A 17,249-nucleotide genomic window follows, 5' to 3' on the forward strand; every position below is an offset into this window, starting at 1 on the left:
TGCAGGGGCAGGGTGGGTGATTGGGGAGTGGGTGCCCGGGGCTGCGGGGGTGCTGGGGCGGGGTGAGTGATTGGGGGGGGTGGGTGCTTGGGGCTGGGGGGAGTGATTGGGGAGTGGGTGCTTGGGGCTGGGGGGTGCAGGGGCGGGGTGAGTGATTGGGGCTGGGGGGTGCAGGGGTGGGGTGAGTGCTTGGGGAGGGGGTGCTTGGGGCTGGGGGGTGCAGGGGTGGGGTGAGTGCTTGGGGAGGGGGTGCTTGGGGCTGGGGAGTGCAGGGGCTGGGTGAGTGATTGGGGAGTGGGTGCTTGCGGCTGGGGAGTGCAGGGGCTGGGTGAGTGATTGGGGAGTGGGTGCTTGCGGCTGGGGAGTGCAGGGGCTGGGTGAGTGATTGGAGAGTGGGTGTTTGGGGACTGGTTAGTGGTCTGTTACTTGGTGGTAGGAGGCAGTGGTGGTGTGATGGGGCTTGGGGGTGGGTATAGTATGGGGGTGTATGGGTGGGGACCCCCTATATAGGGTATATATACTATAAAGAAAAAGAATAAAAACTATAAGTCTGGTGCAGCAGTAGAAGGTTTCGTGCTCCCGGGGAGTAAATGGTATCTATTTATAATCAAGATTTATTTTGTTTATTTACTCCCCGGGAGCATGAAAGGTTCTACTGCTGCTTTTTTTAAACTTTAAAGCTAGAAAGCAAAACACAAAGTTAGAAGAGAAAAGAGTTTGAGTTGATCATTTCTTTTCACTCAAACTTAAAGTTGGAGTGAAAAGAAAGGATGAACTCAAACTTGAGAGAAAAGAAAGGTTCTTTTCTCTGTAACTCAGAGTTAGAGGGAAAGGAAATAGAGAACAAAAAGAAATAAAGTCTAAGTCTAAGGCTGAGTTACAGAGAAAAGGGAGAGAGACTTAGAGTGGAAAGAAAGAGAGGGACAGTGCAAAGAAACACAGAGGGAAAGGAAACAAAGTTAGAAGGAAAACAAAGTTAGAAGGAAAACAAAGAGAGGGAGAGTGGAACAAAATAAAAACTCTATTTCCTTCCCCTCTGAGTGAGAGAGAAAAGAAACAGAGTTGAAGTGGAAAGAAAAAGAAGAGAGGGATGGGGGAAAAGAAACCAACTCTCTTTCTTTTCCATCTAACTCGGAGGTAGAGAGAAACAAAGCAGAGACAATTCCTGTTCACTGTAACTGAGTTACAGTGGAAAGAAATCAACTCCGTTTGCTTTCTGTCTAACTCGGAGCTAGAGGGAAAGAAAACAAAGTTGGAGGGAAAAGAAAACAGCTCTCCTTCTTTTCTGTCTAACTCAGAGGTAGAGAGAAAGGAAACGGAGGCAATTCCTGGTCACTGTAACTGAGTTACAGTGGAAAGGAATCGACTCCGTTTGCTGTCTGTCTAACTCGGAGCGAGAGGGAAAAGAAACAGAGGAAGGGTGGAGACAAACCGACTCTATTTCTTTTCTGTCTAACTCAGAGGTGGAGAGAAAGGAAACAGAGACGATGCCTGGTCCCTGTAACTCAGAGTTACAGAGGAAAGGAATCGACTCCATTTGCTGTCTGTCCAACTCGGAGCTAGAGGGAAAAGAAACAGAGTTGGAGAGAAAAGAGACAGAGGGAGAGTGGAGAGAAACCGACTCTATTTCGTTTCTGTCTAACTCAGAGGTAGAGAGAAAGGAAACAGAGACGATTCCTGTTCACTGGAACTGAGTTACAGTGGAAAGGAATCGACTCCATTTGCTGTCTGTCTAACTCGGAGCTAGAAGGAAAGGAAACAGAGTTGGAGGGAAAATAAAGGGTTGGAGTCAGAGAGCAAAGAAACAGAAAAATAGAGGAAGTGACAGACAGAAATAAGGTTAGAAAGAGACAGAAAAGCAAGAAATAGAATGAAAATAATGACTACACCACACCAAAGACACAGGGGTTGGGGAGGAGGGGGTGGGGGGGATCATCTTTATTAGGGGTGAGGCAACTTTATTGAATGAATTTATTTACAGTACAGAAAAACACATAGAAACTGGATACAAATGCATTACAATACAATACAATTGCTGTACACACTGAAAAACTCCTAATTCACATACAGAGCAATACAGACAAACACAGCAGCAAATACAGAACAATACAAGCCAAATACATATTAACGTAATATAACCATTTCTGAAAAGGACAATACATGCTGTTTCATTATTACTGCTCCCCCAAACCACAAGGAGCACGCAGAAAACACAATACTCATTCGCCACAGAAGCCGGCTTCTGCTCACACACACGCTCACCTTCGCTCTCCTCTCAACCGCCCCGTTATAACCCTGCTGGTGGTGGTCCTCAGGAACGTGGTTCCCGGGAGCCTCGAAATCGGCCTGCCTGACGAAAACCCCGGTCCGGGGCCGGTCCGTGCCCAAACTTAGGCGATGACTGTCGCCTCGCAGACCGGCCGGGACCGAGGAAAAAAAACCCCAGCTGGGAGGGAAAAAAAAAAAACCCCCCCAGCTGGGGATTTTTTATTCTAAATTTAAAAGTGAATTTAAAGTCCTGAAAAGCAAAAGCAATACACACAAGGTTAGAACCACACAACACACACCCCTCCTACCCCACGGGAACTCGGTTCCCGGGAGCCTCGAGATCCGCCTGCCTGACGAAAACCCCGGTCCGGGGCCGGTCCGTGCCCAAACTTAGGCGATGACTGTCGCCTCGCAGACCGGCCGGGACCGAGGAAAAAAAACCCCAGCTGGGAGGGAAAAAAAAAAAACCCCCCCAGCTGGGGATTTTTTATTCTAAATTTAAAAGTGAATTTAAAGTCCTGAAAAGCAAAAGCAATACACACAAGGTTAGAACCGCACAACACACACACACACACACACACCCCTCCTACCCCACGGGAACACAGTTCCCAGGGGCCTCAAAAATCAGCCTGCCTGACGAAAACCCCGGTCCGGGGCCGGTCCGTGCCCAAACTTAGGCGATGACTGTCGCCTCGCAGACCGGCCGGGACCGAGGAAAAAAAACCCCAGCTGGGAGGGAAAAAAAAAAAACCCCCCCAGCTGGGGATTTTTTATTCTAAATTTAAAAGTGAATTTGAAGTCCTGAAAAGCAAGAGCAATACACACAAGGTTAGAACCGCACAACACACACACACACAAGCACACCCAGACCCACCAACTCTCACAGACAGACACACTCTGACACACAGCAGGAGACTCTAACTCACACAGTGACCGCAACCCTTATTTGAAACACTGTGCTGAACAAAATGCCCCGAGACATCTTCTCGCTGCTGCTTCTCAACATCAAATGGTAGATCCTCAGAAAATAGGCATCAGAGACCTGCAAGACAACACAAGGTGGTCAGTGAGGGATTGTATGATAGCTATGACTCAGCCCCCCTCTAGGCCCACACATTTTATACACAAAAACCTCATAGAAAAGAGGAACTATAACCTTTTATACCTGTTCTACCTAACTCTAACTATGGGCCAGGGCAGGGCAGCTCCAAACCAATGCACTTTACAGAGGCGAGCACAGCACAAGGCACTTTTTACAGAGGCAAGCACAGCACAAGGCACTTTTTACAGAGGCAAGCACAGCACAAGGCACTTTTTACAGAGGCAAGCACAGCACAAGGCACTTTTTACAGAGGCGAGCACAGCACAAGGCACTTTTTACAGAGGCGAGCACAGCACAAGGCACTTTTTACAGAGGCGAGCACAGCACAAGGCACTTTTTACAGAGGCGAGCACAGCACAAGGCACTTTTTACAGAGGCGAGCACAGCACAAGGCACTTTTTACAGAGGCGAGCACAGCACAAGGCACTTTTTACAGAGGCGAGCACAGCACAAGGCACTTTTTACAGAGGCGAGCACAGCACAAGGCACTTTTTACAGAGGCGAGCACAGCACAAGGCACTTTACAGAGGCGAGCTCAGCACAAGGCACTTTACAGAGGCGAGCGCAGGCGATGTCTGCCGGGTGAACGTGGCGATAGCCGCGGGGACGCGAAGGCCGGTTCCTCGGACGAAAAAATCCACGACGACGTCGAGAGGCTGAGACGGCCGACGACGTGAAACGCGAGAGCGTGAGAGGATGGATTGGAACTGCCCTGCCTGGCAAAAGCTCTGGGGAGCTCGAAAAGAAACCCTCTCCCTTGGCTTCAGAGGGGCCCACCCCACTACAGCCCTGTCCTGTACCTTAACTTTAAATTGGCTCCACTGATTATAAATGCTTTTCCCCTGATCCCAACTTCCACCTGTGACGCTTACCTTTTGTAACGTAATAGGACAAGACCCATCCTCGATAGGATGCGTACGTCGAGACGTCCCCCGCGCCGGCTTCGGTGCGGCCGATCGCGAACTTCGGCTCTGCCTCTCTGCACGGAACCTCGGACAAAACAGAAAATATGACTGGCACCAGACGCAAGGTGGAATTCCTGATGCGGTTCCTTTATTCCATCTTGGACTACGAAAGCTTGTCAGCCAACCGGGGACTTAAACAGAAGAAAAACCACTCAGTCCCACCTCTCGTACTCAAAGATCCCCTGTAAAGTTCTGAAGACAGAGCCCTCAAACGAGTGTGGGGTGCTTTGCATCTAGGCACGTGCAGTTTTTAAAAAATTCGAATCGCCTCCCTTGCTTTCTAGACACTGCTCACCGGCGTGGCAGGCTAGGGGCGGCTGAGGCGAAACGTCTTTCCCCCGATACCGAGTGCACGACAAATCTGCGACCCCTTCTGTCTCTCAGAATCCTGTCCGTGACACCGATTCGTGTCGGGATCCACGAGGTGGGATTTGTGATGTGGTTCTTTCATTCTATCTTAGAGAACTAAACATTATCAGCAAACAAGTACTTTAAACAGAAAAATCAGTCAGTCCTAACTCTTGTACTCTAAATATCCCTTGTAAAATTCTGAAGACAGAGCCCTCAAACGAGTGTGGGGTGCTTTGCATCTAGGCGTGTGCAGTTTTGAAAAAATTCGAATCGCCTCCCTTGCTTTCTAGACGCTGCTCACCGGCGTGGCAGGCTAGGGGCGGCTGAGGCGAAACGTCTTTCCCCCGATACCGAGTGCACGACAAATCTGCAACCCCTTCTGTCTCTCAGAATCCTGTCCGTGACACCAATTTGTGTCGGGATCCACAAGGTGGGATTCGTGATGTGGTTCTTTCATTCTATCTGAGAGAACTAAACATTATCAGCAAACAAGTACTTTAAACAGAAAAATCAGTCAGTCCAAACTCTTGTACTCAAATATCCCTTGTAAAATTCTGAAGACAGAGCCCTCAAATGAGTGTGGGGTGCTTTGCATCGAGGCATGTGCAGTTTTTAAAAAATTCGAATCGCCTCCCTTGCTTTCTAGACACTGCTCACCGGCGTGGCAGGCTAGGGGCGGCTGAGGCGAAACGTCTTTCCCCCGATACCGAGTGCACGACAAATCTGCAACCCCTTCTGTCTCTCAGAATCCTGTCCGTGACACCAATTTGTGTCGGGATCCACAAGGTGGGATTCGTGATGTGGTTCTTTCATTCTATCTTAGAGAACTAAACATTATCAGCAAACCAGGGACTTAAACACCAAAACACACTTAGAGCTTGCACCCACCTGTCCTCTGGCATCCTGGGCTGGGATATCTTGCAAGTAGACCACCTAACATAAAAAAACAAGGGATTAAAGTTATAGCAGAAACTGAGACCCCAGCAAGAACAACTGCTTCTCTCCACCAACCGAGGCTCACCTTCACAATGCTTCACCTCCACTGCTGCTATCCGGCTTTACTTCCTGAAAAAAAATACAAAGAGCAGAGCTGTAACACAGTGACTGACTCCAGCCCCGCTGCAAAAGAAGAACCGTGACCGACCTTCTCGGGGGGATCCCCTCATCTGGGACGGGGCGCTCTGCCGGGAGGTCGATCCATCCGCATCTGAAAGAAAGTTAGGAAAAAAGTCAAAGTGCTGCAGGGTAACTTCACAGCTCCAGACACCTTCTGCCAACATAAGAATACTACCTCGACTCCAACTACAGCCCGTATTACGAGTCTCCAATTACAAGTGCCCGGGACTTGTCCTTGAACACCTGCAACAGGGCCGGGCGGCAGGGCAGAGCAGTTCCGGACCGAATACCCCCAGACACCCGTGACACGTGAGACGAGGGGACACGACGGGGAGAGAAAACTCTCTGAGACGAGAAAGTCCTCACGAGGACCGAGAGAATGCTGAACGAGATGACCGAGGGGGGACCGAAGGCGAGCCCGCCGGGCTCGGATGACCCCGGAGGAAAAAGATGCTAACGGAACGACTTATTCCGAGAACCGCGGAGACGGATGCCTGAGAATCCTGTGGCTGGAAGCCTCTGCCTGCCTTTGAATCGGCACAAGTCCTTATCCACTGTAAAGAAAGATTACTGCATACAGCTGTCAACACAGCTGAGAACAAGACCTAAGAAGACATCCGATCGGATGCTTCTGAAGAGAGATGCGATTCCGACGCCTGTCCGAGCTCCCGAATCGAAACTTCGCCGGCGTCGGCCCCGGGCCGAGGAACGCAAAGATGGGAGATGACCGGAAGGACCCCGGGGTTTCTCAAAAGCCCCTGGGAGGACTAAGGCAAGAGACATGTTACGCGAGATGCGTGGAAGACACGGAAGGCACGAGAGACATGTGACGACACACCCTGGGACTGCTCTGCCCTGCCCGCCTCAGCGCTGCGAGCCAAAGTGAGGCTTTCCCTCGATGGGGCCTATGGGGTCATTTCTAGAGCCTCCCCATCCCCAAAGCCCACTCAAAAACCCAAACCGATCTGAGTCCCGACCCGCCGCCCTGCTTTGAGCCCCTCTGCGGGCTCCGCTTATCTCTCGGATGGCTGAAGACGTGAGTCACGGCGAGAGGCCGGTCGGGGGCCAAACGAAGCCACCTCGCCGTCTGGGAAGTTCTTCTCTCGCCGGGCTGTTGTCTCAGACAAGTATCATCACCTATGATAAAGAAAACCAAATATAAGTGCAGAATCTTAGTGGCATATTCACCAAAACCCAACTATGGTCCTACTCACCGTCTCTTAGGAACGCCCGGGTCCTCGGGCCGCACGCTTCGGCCACGCTCCGAGGCGGACGCCGTCGTCGCGGGGCACGCCTAGAATAAACGGCGAGGAGGCGATGCAGCGTCGCTAAAAGTTGAGCGCGCCGTCGCCGCTCCTCCCGACGCCCCCGACTCGCCGCGACTCCTCGGCCGAGGCTAAAGGCTACCCGGACCGCACCTTCACGTGGACGAGGTCGAGGCTTTGTCACGGACTCCGGTAACATTTGCTGGGACTCACCGGAGAAGCAAACCGAGTCTCTTGGCAGGTCAGTGAGGGGGCCTCAGCACAACATCAGGAGGCAGCCTAAAACACACAAACAAGCAGGAATGCTGGAAGTTGCACCAGAAACTGAGACCCCAGCAAGAACAACTGCTTCTCTCCACCAACCGAGGCTCACCTTCACAATGCTTCGCCTTCGCTGCTGCTATCCGGCTCTGCTTCCTAAAAATAAAGACAAAGAGCAGAGCTGTAACACAGTGACCGGTTCCAGCCCCGCTGCAAAGAAAAACCGTGACCGACCTTCTCAGGGGGATCGCCTCATCTGGGACGGGGCGCTCTGCCGGGAGGTCGAACCATCCGCATCTGAAAGAAAGTTAGGAAAAAAGTCAAAGTGCTGCAGGGTAACTTCACAGCTCCAGACACCTTCTGCCAACATAAGAATACTACCTCGACTCCAACTACAGCCCGTATTAAAAGTCTCCAATTACAAGTGCCCGGGACTTGTCCTTGAACACCTGCAACGGGGCCGGGCGGCAGGGCAGAGCAGTTCCGGACCGAATACCCCCAGACACCCGTGACACGAGGGGACACGACAGGGAGAGACAACTCTGAGACGAGAAAGTCCTCACGAGGACCGAGCGAATGCTGAACGAGATGACCGAGGGGGGACCGAAGGCAAGCCCGCCGGGCTCGGATAACCCCGGAGGAAAAGGATGCTAACGGAACGACTTATTCCGAGAACCGCGGACACGGATGCCTGAGAATCCTATGGCTGGAAGCCTCTGCCTGCCTTTGAATCGGCACAAGTCCTTATCCACTGTAAAGAAAGATTACTGCATACAGCTGTCAACACAGCTGAGAACAAGACCTAAGAAGACATCCGATCGGATGCTTCTGAAGAGAGATGCGATTCTGACGCCTGTCTGACCTCCCGAATCGAAACTTCGCCGGCGTCGGCCCCGGGCCGAGGAACGAAAGATGGGAGATGACCGGAAGGACCTGGGGTTTCTCATAAGCTCCTGGGAGGACTAAGGCAAGAGACATGTTACACGAGATGAACGGAAGACACAGAAAGCACGACAGACAAGTGACGACACACCTTGGGACTGCTCTGCCCTGCCCGCCTCAGCATTGTTAGCCAAAGTGAGCCTTTCCCTCACGGTGGCCCGAGAGGCCAGTTCTCAAACCTCCCCCTTCCCATAGCTGACTCAAAACCCTAACCGGTGTGAATCCTAACCCACTACCCTGCTTTGATCCCCTCTGTGACCGCAGCCCTCGACTTATCTCTCCGAAGCGAATCCATTGGAGAGAGCGATCTGCTGCTAAGGAAAGCTGCCGCAGCCGTTCCCTTTTGTGTCACGATGAATCTGCTGAGAGAATCTGAAGTATCGCACTTGACGTGACCTAGAACTTCAGGAAACTGCAATCCTCCTAAAAAAAACCCAAACAGAAGAATCATTATAAAAGCATCTTATCACCCCTGAACTCCCAACCCAAAATCATGAACTTAAATACTCCCTGTGTTCAATAATGTTTTCTTCAAGGTGTTTTCAAAACCTCTGCTGCTTCAAATGCCCAAAAAATACCTGCTAAAAGCAGGCTGGAGTAAATTGAAAGAGCCTCTTCGCTGAAATGAGAGACAAGCTCTTTAGCCCAGCTGATTCCCTTGGAGGGAATAATGCCCCTTAGCACAGCCTGGGGTTAATATACCCCTAATTGAGCCCGCCTCTTTTTCCCACGCTGCCTGGGAAAAGGGAGGCGGCAAATCCCACCGGGTATAAAAGCCCTCAGAGGGACCGTAGCTGTTTGGCTCCTCTGAGTTAAAATTGAGGTAAGGAGCTCTGCGTAGAAGAAAACTCTTTGGGAAAAGATGGTGTTTTCTTTTTTTACTGCAATTACTCAGAGCAATGGAGCAAAGGAAAAAAAAAAAAAGGTAAGAAGCAAAACTTTGTGTTTCAGCAGTGTTGCCGGCTAAGCTGGATAATTTATGGACTTGCATAATTATTTATTAGTGATTACTAAGTAGCACTCCCCCTGTGATTAATTAGGGTGGAGAAGAATTGTATAGATATGAATGGTGTCTCATAGGGACCTCTAATTAGGGCTCTCTACATTATAAATGAAAATAAGAAAAAGAATAGACTCTCAGCTGGCATTACCGTTACATACCTGCTTGGCTCGCTCCTGTTGGAAATATTTGGTGCCACGGCATGGGTAGAAGTACCCTGAAATGCAGCTTTAAACCCTTGAAATGCTGTGTCCTAGTTTAGGGCAAATTAGGGAGGAAAACTCCAAATGGGGGTTTCCCCAGGGAAATGCCCCCTCCGTACCAACTGGTCCGGGAAAGGAAAAAAAAAATTCCTTGGAAAGAAGTGGAAAAAGCTGTTTATTTAACAGAAATTGAATAATATGAAATAATAAAACCTCTCACTGTTCGATGGGATGGCAAGTCTAGGAAGAAAAGTCCTTTTCATGTGGTGTAGCTCGCCTCGCTCGGGTTCTTATCGGTCCTTCCGGCGCTGAAAAGTGCCGAGGCCCGGGCCCCGGTGGGCCAAAGGCGTGAGCTCCCGGGGTTTGGCCGGGTGTTCGGTCCGGAGCAGGTTTGTACAGATCCAAGGAAACAAAAAAAGGAAAAAAAAACAAAGGTCCAGGGAACTCCTCTGCCTCAGCTAGCTAAAACCAACTAAAAGCCAGAGAGAAGCTCTGTCCCACTGTCTGTCCGTGCTGCAGACACCACAGTCCAAGAGCGAGATATGTGGGACTGATGTTTGTTCCTTAATGCAAACGGCGTGCTGCTTCTTCCCCCCGCTCTCGCTTTCGGAGCCGGTCTTAAAGGTGCAGAACTTAATATTTAACATAAACCAGACGATTGGGGATACCGGTATCATAAAGTCACCCCAGGACATGCTGGAAAAGGCAACGCTAAAAATGAGCAAATGGGGCAGCTACCTCCACTTAAACAGATACAGTGGTAAATAAATGGCTTCTCCCCTTTAATTTAAACCCGTCAAATATTGGGAAAAAGAGTGGTTTTCCTCACTTTAAATCTCTCTGGTGATTGAAAAGGGGGCATTTTTCGGTTAATTCAGACCCATAAAAAAGCATCATCGCTGCTTTCCCTTTCCACTTAAAGTGGAAAAAAATAGAAAATGGGCATTTTCTATCAATTAATATCTCTAACAGCACAGAAAAGGCAGAGTTACCAACAATTGAGACTATCAAAATTGCAGGGGAAGTGGATTTCTCTTCAATTCAAACACAGGCGATTGGGGAAAAGGAAGCTTTTTCCCTCAGCTTAAACGCCTTTTTTCCTGATAACCCATCCCTTCTTTGGGGCTGTGGAGATGGAGTGGCGAGGTAGAAGACGAAAGCTGAAAACTGCCGCCCCCCCCCCCCCCCGCCGGGAATGTGCGTGCTGCCCCGCCCGCTCGGGTGACCCTGCTCGGCAGGACGGGCTTTTCTCTTGGCTTTATCTTAAAGTGACGCTCCCCGCCCGGGTGAAACCGCCTGATCCCCCGGTCCCTGCTGGGTGCCGTGACCCTCGTTCCCGGAGGAACTCCCGGGATGCCCCCGCTGGCCCCTCCGGCGGCTCCCTGCGCGAGCCTTGCCCGGGTAAGCCTCTCAAAACTGCCTCTGCAAGGAGCTGCTCCCTTCTCGTCCTCACCGGTCACGCCTGAGGCTGCAGCGCCTTGGAGTGGGGGGGGGGGGGGGTTGGGGATGAGGCGCAGAAACGTGCTGCCGATCGTTCCCTCCCTTACGTATCCCGCTGTCCGTCCCCGAAACGCCGGGGTGCTGGGCTTTCATTTCCGCGATAGAGAACCGGTCTCCTCCTCCGGGTGCCGTGGCCGAAATTGGGATTCTGCCGCATAAATCCCCTGCGTGCTGGGTTTGTGATTACGGAGGAAATTCCTCACGGGGTCCTAGGCGATTACCGGTTACTGACTTCCGCTTCCCTTGAGCGGTCGCGGGTTTGCCCGGCTCGTTTAGGGCTAATCCTGGCCGAACCCGAGCGCCCCCGTCGCTGCTCTGCCCTGAATTTCAGTGAAATATCGATATAGTTTATAAATGCTCCCTTTGCTCGCCGCTCGGTCTTTCCCCGCGCAGCCGCGGGGACCGGGCTCGCTCTGTGCTTCGATCCCGGCCCCGGCGGTCCCGCCCGGAGGCTGCGGGTCACGGACGCGAGCTGAGGACCCCTACAAATGTTGGGTTTTAAAGTAAAATTTCTATTACGCCCGGCTAAATGATCAAAATAACTACGTGTATTGATGATCACCAGGGAAAGCTTTTCAGGGAAGAAAATAGTCGTTTTGGTAGCGCAGATCCCGTTTTGACAATAATTGCATTCATTTGGGTTTGGGAATCCTGCCGGTGTAAGACATCTGAGAACTGGTATTTTGCAATTTGATATTTTGAAATTGGGTGCTTTTCATATTTTGGAACTCACTAGTTTACTATTTTGAAACGGAATCATTTTGGAATTTTGGAACCCCGTATTCTGGTATTTTGCAATTGGATTCCTTTGGAAATTTTCAACTCGGTGATTTGAAGCTGCGTGACGCTGGTATTTTTGGACTTGTTCTGGTGTTTTAGCAGTGGGCATTTCTCTCCCCTTCCGCGGTTTGACAGGCTGGCACGGGGGGGGAGGCACGGGGGGCGCGGAGACGGCGGCAGGAGCGTCGGTGATAAAAGCTGTGATTGCGCATGCGTGGATGGCGTCAGCGCCGCAGGGCAGCATGGGGGAGTGGTGTACGGCAGCGGGAGTTTCGGATCGGCCCGGGCCGCACCGCTCGGATCGGTGTCGCTGGACGGCGGCGGCGGGGCCGGCGGCCCCACGGGTGCCAGGAAAGCGAAGCCTGTGGGGCGGCGAGGCGGCGCGGGCGGCACGGAGGGGGTGTAGGGGAGCTGAGCTGCGGGAACCGCGATGCCGAGGGTGGGCGGGGTGGCGGAGCCGGGAACCACAGTGTCGGCGGGGGAAGGCGTAACCGCGGGGACAGCGGCGGCAGGGCCCATAACCGCGGGGACGCCGGAACGGGGCGGGACCGCAACATCGGGGGTAGCTGGGACGGCAGGAGGGAGGCAAAAGCGGGCGGGCGGTGGGAGGGGTGGGAACGGAGCGTGCCGGAACTGGGGTAGGGGGAACGGGGGGCGCGCCGGTCTCAGTGGGCAGGAAAGGACGGGGGCCGGCGGGGACAGAGGATGCGGGGGCCGCGTGGTCGGGGGGAGGGGTAGGAGATACGGGGGTTGCGGGGGTACGGGGGGCTCGTCACGCGTTGTGTATTGGCAGCACGCATTTCTACGAGTGCTCTGCAGGCTGGGAGGAGCTTAGCGGCCGCCACAGTTCGGCGAGAGATGTTATTAAAAAGCTTATTACCAACTGTGTCCCAAAAATCTCTAGTAAAAAATTCTGAGTGTTTTGCGTTTGGGAAATTAACTAGAGTCCAGGTTAGGAGGGTTTTTAGTTCTTGTTTAGGCAATTTGCTTTGGCTGGCTTTTAGTGAGAATTTTAGTTGCTTATACAGCTTTTTTTCTGGGGTTGAATAGTTTTGACCCGTGATAGACTGGTTTGTGACTCACCTCTTATTTTAATGATGTCGGCTCGTCTCTCAGAGCTCGGGTGATGGGTGCTGGCCGGGCACCTCCCATCCGTTCTCGGGTGTCACTTAGTAATACTCGCACATAACCACGCTGCAGAGTCGTCTAAAAACTACAGTGTGGACGCTGCAGCGGAAAAACTTTTAGAGAGTTCGGGGTGTAGATGCTGTGACAGCGTCTGCCCCTCGCTCGACCACGTAGAGGCTTTGCCCACCTAGCCCAGGTGAGACGTCGCCTCGCAACGCCCCCCTGAGCTCGGGGGCTCCACGGAAACCGGGGGTTCAGACGCTGCTTGGCAACCTTCACCCCGAAGAAACCACGCAGGGGATGTCCCGTGTAGCACAGAAGAGGCGTGGCTTTGCCACCCTTCTCAGTGCCACGGGGCCCTGCGGAAACCAGGGGTGCGGACGCCGTTCGGAACGTGCGCCCCGAAAAAGCCACGCGGCGGATACCTCTAGAGCTCCGGAGCCGACGCTGCTGAGCGACGGCCGGCCAGTGCCCGAGGGTGCCGCGGAACAGTGGAAAGAGAGTTACGGTGTTATGGTGATCGGCCGCATAAACTGCGCTCTAGACGGCCTTAAAGGGTGAAAAAACCTGTCTTCATAGTTGCCAGTGATGATGGAGCAGTGTCTCACCGATGGAGGAGTCGTGGGATGGCTCGTAAACGTGCGGGCGCCAGGTATTGGTGTGTAAAAACGCTCACTCGCGGTGAGAGACTTCTCCGGGGTCAAGCTGTTCAAGTATAAGCAATTTATTATAAGGGTAAAAAGAGGGGAGATCCGTGTCCGCCGCCGGCCTCGGCGTCCGCGTGGTCCGGGGAAGGGGAGAGAGAACGGGTAAGAGCGGGGGAGGAGAGGTTGGGAAAGGGGAGGGAGGGAATAAGAGAGCAATAGAGGGAAAGAGGGAAAAACCAGAGGTAGAGAGCAGGGAAGACTAGTGGGGTAGGACCAGGGAGAGGGGGCTGAGAGTTAAGAGTGGGGGAGAGGGCTAGACGGGAAGGAGGTGAGGGAGCGGGGTTCAGAGGTAAGAGCGGGGGAGAGGGGAGCTGAGACAGGGGTAAGAGTTGAGAGCGAAGTTCTTGTTACAATCCAATATATCTTTTTCCATCGTGAATATTCTAATTCTTAGTAACCGATCACCACGAGACACAGCCACTAAAGAGTTTACATACAGCCTATGCGCTTCCCTATATTAACATACAGTGCTGCGCTTTAGACTCTACAAAGCTTTACAAGTTCTTTCCTTGCTTCTTTACCTTTGGACTTCTCGATCAGCAGAAGGACATTGTTTTGTCAGCAGGGATTCTCGTTCAACTGGCTAGGCTATTGTTCTTTGGTTAACCGGCACTCGGTATCCTAGGACTCAGAGCAGGCTTTCATTTCTACTTTGATTCTACCCTTCATATTTTCAGAATCTTCTGACAAACAATCACAGTCATAAGGTTTCCCTGTTTCACCCTCCCCAACAGAGCTGCTTCCCTCAGTTTCAACTACTTTCGTCCTCATCGTCCCCATTTTTTCTAGGGACGCTTTGGAGGGACTAGGAAGATGAAATCAAAAGGAAAAAAGGAGAAAGATCCCCCCTGCAAATCCAGATCCCCCCTGCAAATCCATGCACCGGTTCATCTGCTCGGCTGCTGCTGCTTGACAGAGGTTTGTCTAATACCCGCTGCTGTTGCCCCTGGGTGAGAGGGTAGGGGCGGAAAGGGCTCGCCGCTAGTTCCCTGAACGCCTCGTTGTCTGCGCCTGACGCGCTGGGGCGCTCGGCTTCCCTTTATATGGCTAAGGACTCCTGTCCTCCTTCGGGTGCCCAAAGCTGAAACTGGAATTCCACCTTCAGAATTTCACGTGTCTCAGGTTTGTGACTCCCAAGGAATTTTTCCCCAGCAATCATTCAGTCGTGAATTTTTCCTCTGCAGTCATTACTGCCTTAGCCTTCTGTGGACGTGTTTCAAATGCTCATTGAGAGCTGAGGAGCCGAGTTGGCTTGTTTATGACTTAGCTGACAAGCCCAGGCTAAATCCAAACACCCCGAATTACGGCGAAATACTAATGCGGTTTAGAAAGAGGCCTCTTCCGTGCGACTCGGTCCTTTGCCACGCGTGCCCGGAGATTTACTCCGTCCTTCGTTCCCGACCGTGCCTCTTCGGCGGCCCGCCTCTCGCGGACGCGAACCAAATGAAATTCTACTACGAGTGTTGCCTTGAAAAATAATCTTCTAAGTACATCTAGCTACGTGATTAAAACACATCCGTGCCTTGGCAGTCATGTACGGAACGCTTTTCGGTGGAGAAAATAGCTATTTTGATAGCACGCTTTCATACACCTTCAGAAAAAGCAGAATTCGTACCGGCTCCTGAGACTCCCCGCTGAAGAACCCGGCCCTCCTCGCGACGCCCGATGCGGCGGACGTCGGGGGAAAAGCCGAGCCTGGAGTGAAAAAGAGACGGTGAGTATGCGGCCTTTAAAAAAAGCCTTCGCGCAACAATAACGGGAACCTGTCGTGTTTATTCTTTGCTCATTTTTTCTGATAATGTAAATACCACGTAAAAGTACATGAAACACGAAGCAGAGCTAGGATTTTACGGGTCTTCATTTCGGCAGTCTGGATGAAAAATGTCTCTTCCTGCGCTAACACCCGGTCCGGTTTGAATCCATATTTAGCCTGAATCTTCCTTGCCTCCCGTTTCCCATTTCTAGAAACTGCTTCCCGGTCTAAGGACGAGGCTGGATGCCAACCCTGTTCCACAAAGTTCAAGGAGAAGCTGGATGTCCTGTTTGATCGCTTGTGACCATTTGTACCACAGATCTTCTCTGTTGTATCCTGACCAGAGGCAGAAGTGAATCCTCAGGTCTCCAGAGAAGTAACCCACATTTCATCGATAATTTTACCGACAAATATTATCCACATATTTGTTACTATGGCCTAAAGGAATTACCCACGTGAGACGCTTACGGCCGAGGTCACGTGGGGTAAGTTGAGATTCGGATGTGGGCTCTGGGATAGCCTTCCCTCCTGGCATTGGAGGCCCGGTGATTAGCTTAGGACTAGACAGGACTAGTCCCCGGTGCTTCGAAGGAAGGTACGAGAAAGCTCGGGAGTAATAACTGTTTTATGCGTCCATCCGTAAGTTTTTGATTGCTGTAAAAGTGTTCTTTCCTATATGTATACATATGCATGCGTATATGATACCATTTGCAGCAATCAAAAACTGGTTAAGAAGACGCATAATTAATATTATGCGATGTTAAACTTATCTAAATGATCTGTAATATGAATTGCCAAATGTACTAAATATATACTCTCATCCCAGAGTCTGCCACAGCTGATAAATCAATGGAAGATTGGAAAATCGTGTCCGGATAACGATTTTCCGAGCCCGCCGTAAAATCCGGCTGCTATATTAATTCACTAATTGCCAAGTCCGATTGACCTGAATATTGCTTTGATGCGGAAAACTTCTGGGTTTATTGGTAAATTCTCTATCTAGGTAAAGTCAAGGCTTGGCCAGAGCCTAAGGTTTAAACTGGAAAGATGTCTCTGAAGTAATTTTCAAAGCAAGGGGTTTAAAAATAGCAGCTATAGGGTGCTTAAAACACTGCAAACCTTTAAAGGCATTTGTATAAAACAAATGATCAGATGTCTTAGGTAATTGACTAATTAAACTATCCAATAGTTAATTTAATCTGAAGTTTCTTTCATAACACTTAACTTTCAACCGTGACACATTTTCTTAGAATTTTGGAAACTAAAATAATAAAGTTACATTGGATTAGGTAAATGTAAATCTTTTTAAACAAGGAAAAGAGTAAAAACTAACACAAAAAAAACCTCTACATAGAAGCAGCTGCATAACTTACTGACCGAGATACATCTGTAGTTAGAAAACAAAAAAATCTCAAATGACACGTGTCTAAAAGGTAATTACACAAATATATATCAAAATATGTATAAAGCGGGCTGTAAATAAAACAACGCTTTATAGATAATGCTTATCGTAGAAACCTATAAATTTACACTATACAATGCATATGTCATCAGTAAGTGTCTGAGGAAATCGAGATAATATTTTTGAAACATTCCTGTCTTAATGACTAAAAATGAATTAAAGTGAAAAACTTTTAAATTTTTTGTAAATAACTATCATTATTTTTTTGTGCAACTTATAGAAAACTAAAACTGCAGAGGTTATAACAAACGATAGAACTTCTAATGAAATCAAGGGTGTCACAAACAGCATTCACCTCTGTTCTTAAGCAGGTGTTCACCAGTGTTCTATCACAGCTGTTTCAGTTGTAGTTTTTTTCATCTTTCTAGGAAAATAACTATGTAGTTTAAACAAATGTCTTCAATAAGACATGAAGCAATTTAAATTTTAAACATGTTAAAAATTAA

The sequence above is a fragment of the Poecile atricapillus genome, chromosome 19, assembly GCF_030490865.1.
Source record: "Poecile atricapillus isolate bPoeAtr1 chromosome 19, bPoeAtr1.hap1, whole genome shotgun sequence".
Taxonomy (NCBI): domain Eukaryota; kingdom Metazoa; phylum Chordata; class Aves; order Passeriformes; family Paridae; genus Poecile; species Poecile atricapillus.